Below are 7,564 nucleotides of genomic sequence, written 5' to 3' on the forward strand. Positions count from 1 at the left end.
CCTCGGGGTCCGACCGGGCCAAGTTTCGGTGCGGAGGTCCCAGTTAGGCCCTAGAACAAGGTATTAAAATTTCAGGGCGGTAGGACCTTCCTATCTCAAAAACTGTTTTTCCACCACATTCTGAACCATTAGGTCTTGCAGGCTACACTTCTGAGGGGCTTTGTCCAAATGACACTCCATTTGGGAAAACTTTTTTTCTCTAAGGGCTAGAACTCCAAATCTCGGATATGTCGTACACGGGGCCCCGGGAAATGTGTGTAAACATTTTAGCATCCCTAGCTATCTCGAAAAGGTCGGCAAAGGGGCGTGACCTCCAACAGTACAGTAAATGTACATAAGACAGAGGTTAGTTTCTAGTCCCCATTTTTTGTGGGATGGAGGTGTACATTTGTGGCTAAAGGTGTGTAGACACAGCTGGCCTGTGGCCACGTTTTTGAAGTCGGGGGTCAAAAGGTCAAAAGGAGCCGGCACCACGCCGCTTATGAGATAACAAAAAGTTAATGTGTGTTTCTCTCATAACTTTTTGTCATTATTAAAGAGAGGCCTGATTCTCAGATATGCATGTTGGATGGCTAGGGTGTAGGTTTGGGTAGAACTTCAGACCAAAATCTTGTAAGCGAGCCGCTGGGTGAGGTGCAACAAGATGGAGCACTTGCTGAGTAATTTCTTGTAGGGCCGGTGCGTAAGAGGGCAAACAAGATGTCCTTCAATATCTACGCTTCCAGGCGATTGCAACGGTGCCACACATGAACACATTCAAACATGTTTAATGGTAGTAATTAGCTGTCGAAATTGGAGGCCTTAATCAATAATGACCAGCTATTGATTTGCTTCCCGATAAAAGTTTGTGACAAATGACATGTTATTTAGCATCTACACATTGAGCTGAGTCCAATGACACAAAGCATGACACTCCACGGCCCTACACGGCCCCCTACACTACATGGCCCCTGTATTTTACATGGTACACCTATGGTCTAGGGCATGATCTCTGTGTGGCACAAGGTCGAGCTTGATCTCATTGGACTCAGCTGCTAATGTAGATGCTAAATAACATGTAATTTGTCAGAAAACTCCATCGGGTAGCAAATCTATAGCTGGTTATTATCTATAAAGGCCTCCAAAATCGACAGCTAATTACTACCCTGAAACATAGTCAAATATGGTCATGCATGGCACCGTTGCAATCGCCTCGAAACGTAGATGACAAATGACACCTTGTTTGCCCCGTTACGGGAAGATATTTTCATGGTATATCTTTCTATTTCCTAACCAAGCTCCATTGCCGTCTTTAACCAACGTGGTTTGCCGAGAGTCACGTGACGTTGACGCAGGCCCATTGAAAAGAAAAGGCCCAAAAAACGTAGGCATGTCACATGTTTAAAGCCGTTATTGTAATTAATTAATTTAATATTAAAATATAGGCTATTATATGTATACAATTATTACGTCGTGTAATATTCTATCTATAAGTAGACCATAACTTTTATTCAATTATCGTTATAACATGATCTGTATCTGACCATTGAACATCTTTAACCAAGTTCAGGTATAACCAGACCATATAACAAATATTTATAACATATAAACTAGGCTATACATATAGCATATCATACATTTGGTTACAGGCCAAATTCGGTATAAATGTTACCCTCTGCTGGCCCACAACTAGATCGTCGCGTCCCTAGCAACCTGACGTCTTTGAAACATGCTAGGGAGACCATAAAACTAACTATCGAACAAAAGATCAGACACATTCACTGACTGAAGATTATGCAAGTAAAAAGTATATTTCTCGCTAGAAATGTTATTAGAAACACGTTTAATGGTCAATCTGTCCTAAAATATTGGATATATATATATATATATATATATATATATATATATATATATATATATATATATGCCTAATGCCTTCAGGGCGGCGCTACTGTTCAATCAGGACAAGAACAATGAGGTACTCCCACTCTTTTATCCCTGCAACCATCAGGTTACTAAATGATGACAAAAGTAAGGAGTAGGTGGAGAGCACACCAGTGTTGCTGGGTGTTTCCGGGGGCAGGGTGGTTGTTACTGACGGGCTGAAATGAATTGTGAGTTAAATGTGTGTGTTGGACTGCCTTTGATATATGTTTTTGTCTACCTCCTATTGCTATTTATTGTATTTATTAAGTAATCTATTATGTGAGACTGGAAACTGTGAACGAAATTGCCCATTTTGGGATAAATAAAGTTTTCTAATCTAATCTAATATATATATATATATATACGTAACCATTTCCCCCAAATGCTGGGAGAACGTATCGACCCCTATTGGTGCTATTCCTCCATTCATTTAGATGGGCGGAAGAAACGTGTATCTCTTCACGCTTTGGTCAGGCATAGCGTGACACTGAACACTCCTTGCGAGGTGGACCAATGTATCTATTTCACGCCTTGGCGTGATACCGGGTTGAACAGACTGTTCTGTGTTTATGTGTGGAAAAATAACATCATTACACGGTTCCATAAAATAACATAATCAGCAAAGACAATGGTTTTATTTCCATGCTTTAAACGGCATTCGGGCTGCTAGTTTCAGCGTCCATAGCAACCATCATAGGCTTAGCCACCATGTTTTTCTGTCGAGACAAAATACGTTTTCAGACAAACGTAATTGAGAATGCCGAATAGTTCTCTGGGAACGTAATTTTCATGAGACAGGGTTGTCCTTTAGGGCTTCGGCCTCCTAATTGATCATTGATCAAAACTCTGCCCAATCCTCACCTTCTCTGACGCAGAGAAACTCGTCCACGCCTTAATCCCCTCCAGGCTTGATTACTGTAACAGCCTTCTCATCGGTACACCCTATAACACCTATGGTCCTTAGATTATTATTTATTTTATTGTGTTATTGCCCTTCGTGTTTTGTTGTAGCACTTTGAGATTATTTTTATGAAAAGTGATTTACAAATAAAATGTATTATTATTATTATTGTAGTAGGCTATATTTGAATGCCCTTTCACATATATGAAACCACCACCACACCATGGTTGGTTTGACGTAGCAGCTAACTTAATCATCCAAGAGAATCTGGTGTTTTGGTGTTGAATAAAGATCTATCAGCACAATATTTTAATAATCTGTTGTGACTAAATTGACATTCAGTAGGCCCTGCTTGCACTTGTATGTTTAAAATCAATATTTTCTATACAATATAGCCATTTGCAATTACACCTGGATGCATATCTTAAATACATTGAATGGATTAAATACTCAATTAATTGCTGCTACTACTCTATTAGCTAGAGACCCTTCAGCCCACAACTTTTGAGTTACTTTAACTTTACCCACCATGTACTGCCTACAGACTGGAATTCATATTTATATTAACTGTTGTGTCCATACATATATATATATATATATATATATATATATATATGTGTGTGTGTGTCATTAAGCTCTTAGTGACCACATTTGAATGGCAGGGCAATCATGTATCAGGAGTAGCACCACATTCTAGAAAGACTGAAAATATGTTTTTATTTGAAGAGGGCAGGGGGACTAATTCAAATCTTTTGGCTGCCAGGACCTGGCCCACTCCTTCCCACTGAAAAGAGAACAAATAATATATCAATGAACCGTTTTGTGATGATTGGTCGAACTCCACTTACATAACACACAGTATATACCTACTTTATATTGATTCTCATCTATAAAGGCAATTACAAATCAAGCCCAATCTTTGCACATTTTTGTTCTTGAGCAATACCACACTTTCAAGTCATTTTCTAATAATTCAAGATCTAATAATGTAATAGTGTATGACACATAAGAAAGGGAATGATGAAACCACTTGATAGGAAATCTGGTTGGCAAGTGTGTTTGGTGGAAGAACTACTGTTAAACGTTAAAATAGCAGCAGCTATTTTGCACCAAGATGGTGCAAAATAATATGGTATAATATAGAATACTCGGAAAAGCAATGAAGTGGTTTAAAAAAAACCAGTGAAACAGAAAGAAACCAAATTAAATTCATACCAAACTGGGCAAGGCTGCCAATCAACAAGGACTTCTTTAATGCCCTATCAAGGAAAGGAACCATAAATTCATTAGTAAGATAATAAATTCAGTGTTAGCCTATGAGTTTGATAGACAAAATGCATTGACGGTACTATTCCAAAATATTTATGCAAATTACTTGTATACATGAGTAAATTACATTTACAGTATGCACTTAATATGCATGCTCATGATCAATCAGCGAGAATGTCATTCCTACAGTTAATCACGCATGTGTTTTTGCTGGGTCTTTATGGGTCTGTCAAACCTTTCTCATCCTCTCCTTCCCGTAACCCCTTATTTCGAAGGAGTCACGACCAATATGGTAGGGGCAATCTGAAAATATAAAAAACATGTTTTTCACAACAAAACCATCTATGCTTATCCACTGGCAAATATAAAATACCGCAAATATAAAATCAATAACAGTAATTATTAATACTGTATTAATGCTGTAATCGCTGCTATGAATACACAGGAGAATAATTTACAATTCCATAATTATAAATTGTGTAAAGGGTTTGTCAGTGCTCTGATCGTTACAAACTATTTCATCTTACTCTTCGGTAAAGTCTTGTTCCTTTTTTCAAGCCCCTTCTGGCTGTGATGCTCTGTAGGAAAGAAATGTTGAGGTATTCAAACAAAGACTCAAATGGTCATAACCAACATTCTTATTACAGTCCTTTTTCCAAAATAACTACAATAAATGTAATGCTATGGTGAAAAGAATAGTAGTCAATTAGCAATTCCATCTGTACAGACATTCTGAACATACCTTTTCTCCTCCGCTTCCTCTGCACAGTAGAGACCGCTGTTGGAATGGAAAATAAAATATTACTCATTCAGGCAATGATGTTTATTTGTATGACACTTAGTACCTTCTCATGCATGCTTTAATTGAAAAATCCATACCTGGTCCTTCCGTGTCCGGGTGGGCCACCTCCTCTACCTGCAGGGCCCCCTCCTCCACCTGCAGGGCCCCCTCCTCCACCTGCAGGGCCCCCTCCTCCACCTGCAGGGCCACCTCCTCCACCTGCAGGGCCACCTCCTCCACCTGCAGGGCCACCTCCTCCACCTCCTCCACCTGCAGGGCCACCTCCTCCAACTGCAGGGCCACCTCCTCCCCCTCCTCCACCTGCAGGGCCACCTCCTCCAACTGCAGGGCCACCTCCTCCCCCTCCTCCACCTGCAGGGCCACCTCCTCCCCCTCCTCCACCTGCACGGCCCTGTCCTCCACCTCTCCCATGTCCATGTCCATCTAAGATGACATAAGATAACACTCACTCAAAGTCCAACAGTGGAACTTCAACAGTGCAAGTGTAAATTCAGTTTTAAAAAATATGAAATTAAGACCATACAGATCTATACACATCTATACACATAAATAACCATAAACAAACATGAAAAGAGGTTAGCACTTATACAGCTGACTTAGTATATTGTAATTTGTAGCATAATATATTGGAGTATATATGCAGTATATAACAATATATAGGATTAGCCTCTTTAATTGTCATAGATATTCCTGTATGTCTTCACCTGAGTGGTCCCCCTGCCCTCTTCTGGCCCCTCTGCAGTCCCACTTGCAAAAGGGGTCCATCCTGTGCAAGTTTGAAAAGTGTTGCAAAGGGTTATTAAATTGCAAATGGCAACCAAAAAAATTGTAGCAATAGTTCCATGATAAAAATGAATGTGGTGGACAAATAACAAGATGCAGTTAGTATTTTGGTAAACAAAGCAGAAGGTGTGTGGAATTTATAAAAATAAAGAATCATACCTTGACAAATGTACTCATGGATGGAGCCCATTTTTTTGAGGGACTCCTCCGCAAATGTGGCCAAGGTGCAACGAGGTGTGAACACCTTGACCACATGGCTCTTTTTAGTGGCTTTTCCAAGCAGCAGGACAGGTTTATATCCTGCTGCTTGAAGCTTTTCGAGCTGTAAGGAAATCACAGCATGTTAATGTTTTGCCTGTAGTAATCAAAAAAGACCTACTATTCAAAGCAATAGTGATTCAGACAGTTAAAGGTAGAACATAATTAATCTGAATTGTTTACATACCAGGAGGAACATTTCCTGCTTGACAACAGCCATGTTGTGGTTCTTCTTGCGGGAAGACGCCCACTCTTCCCGCTTAGCCTCAAATTTTCTCAAGGCAATTTTGAGGCGTTCCTTTACAGGCTGGACCATTTTGCAGTGCCTGCAAACCTTTTTAGCGCAAGGCAGAATGGTTTTGCAGGAGGGGCATGTTTTACATGTGCTGCCTGACATATTGAAAGATTACCTAATTTACAAAGACACAGACAAACCGAATAGACAGATAAACAAAACAGATTAGATACACAGATAGTAGATAGATAAGAAAGATTATAGATGTAAAATATTAGCATTGGCAGAGAGATAGTTAAGATGTATGATGCTTATTTGAAGCTGCAGGGAGAAAAAAGTAAATCACTAAAAACAAACTATTTTTTACAAACAGCCGACTACATTGTGTAAATTACCTTCTAACATGATGCTGTGTATGGTACTTATCTAAGCCTTTCTCATTGTTCAATTTCAATTACTAACGAACTAGCTAGCCTACCCGAGGGACAGGTGGCGACGTAGGCCTACATTAGCCTATGAAGCAACGCTTTTGTTATCTGTTATTAGCTGTTAATACCTGTTAATATTCTTTGACAACGGCAATATAATTATTTGCACTATCAACTCCATAATCTTAGTATTTCAAGCATTCAACCGTTTTTAAATAGCAGTCAATCATAGTTGAACTTACGTCACACAAACCAGCACCGCAAATTTTCGGTCACTCCAGAGTTGACGTCTTTCTTTCAACCCGGTGTCACGCGATTGCGTGCTCCTGCGCACGACCGTGTGCGTGTGTGTGTGTGTGCGTGCGTGCGTGTGTGTGTGTGTGTGTCTGTGCGTGTGCGTGCGTGTGTGTGAGTGTGTATAACACGCTATTTTATGTTGAAATGCGACGTAATCCAGTGTTCACGAAAAGTACACTGTCAACGTATGCTTTTGGCGACTGGGTTGGCTCTCAGATATACGTGTTTCTAACAAGATGATATCATTAAAAGTTACATAAAGTAACAGTTTAATAACACAAACGCAGGAAGCACGTGAGCTGCTAGTTTAGCGAAAGCAACCTGACGTCGTTGAAACATGCGAGCGAGCCGATCAAATCCTAATAACTATAAAACTAAAGATCAGACACAATCACTGACTAAAGATTATGCAAGTAAAAAGTATATTTCTCGCTAGAAATGTTATTAGAAACACGTTTAACGGTGAATCGGTCCTAAAATATTGCATTTCCCATTCAGATAATAAAGATTAATAAAGATCATACACATTCACTGACTGAAGATTATGTAAGGAAAATGTACATTTCTCGCTAGAAAAGTCATTAGAAACGCGTTTAATGGTGTATCTGTCCTAAAATATTGCATTTCCCATTCAGATAATAAAGATTAATAAAGATCATACACATTCACTGACTGAAGATTATGTA

General features: G+C 39.5%; 2 long non-coding RNA genes across 2 annotated transcripts; both read right to left on the reverse strand.

Moving 5' to 3' along the window:
- Positions 1–4,602: 4,602 nt before the first annotated feature.
- On the reverse strand, positions 4,603–5,006 carry LOC307081717. The gene is made up of 3 exons (XR_013812163.1): positions 4,955–5,006; positions 4,818–4,853; positions 4,603–4,653 (listed from the first exon to the last, which is right to left on the reverse strand). It is a non-coding gene; the product is annotated as an uncharacterized lncRNA (long non-coding RNA).
- Positions 5,007–5,578: 572 nt separating this feature from the next.
- On the reverse strand, positions 5,579–6,220 carry LOC307081172. Its single transcript, XR_013812128.1, has 3 exons — positions 6,106–6,220; positions 5,820–5,982; positions 5,579–5,643 (listed from the first exon to the last, which is right to left on the reverse strand). It is a non-coding gene; the product is annotated as an uncharacterized lncRNA (long non-coding RNA).
- Positions 6,221–7,564: the final 1,344 nt, after the last annotated feature.

Source organism: Pollachius pollachius (assembly GCF_949987615.1).
Source record: "Pollachius pollachius genome assembly, chromosome: 10".
NCBI lineage: Eukaryota > Metazoa > Chordata > Actinopteri > Gadiformes > Gadidae > Pollachius > Pollachius pollachius.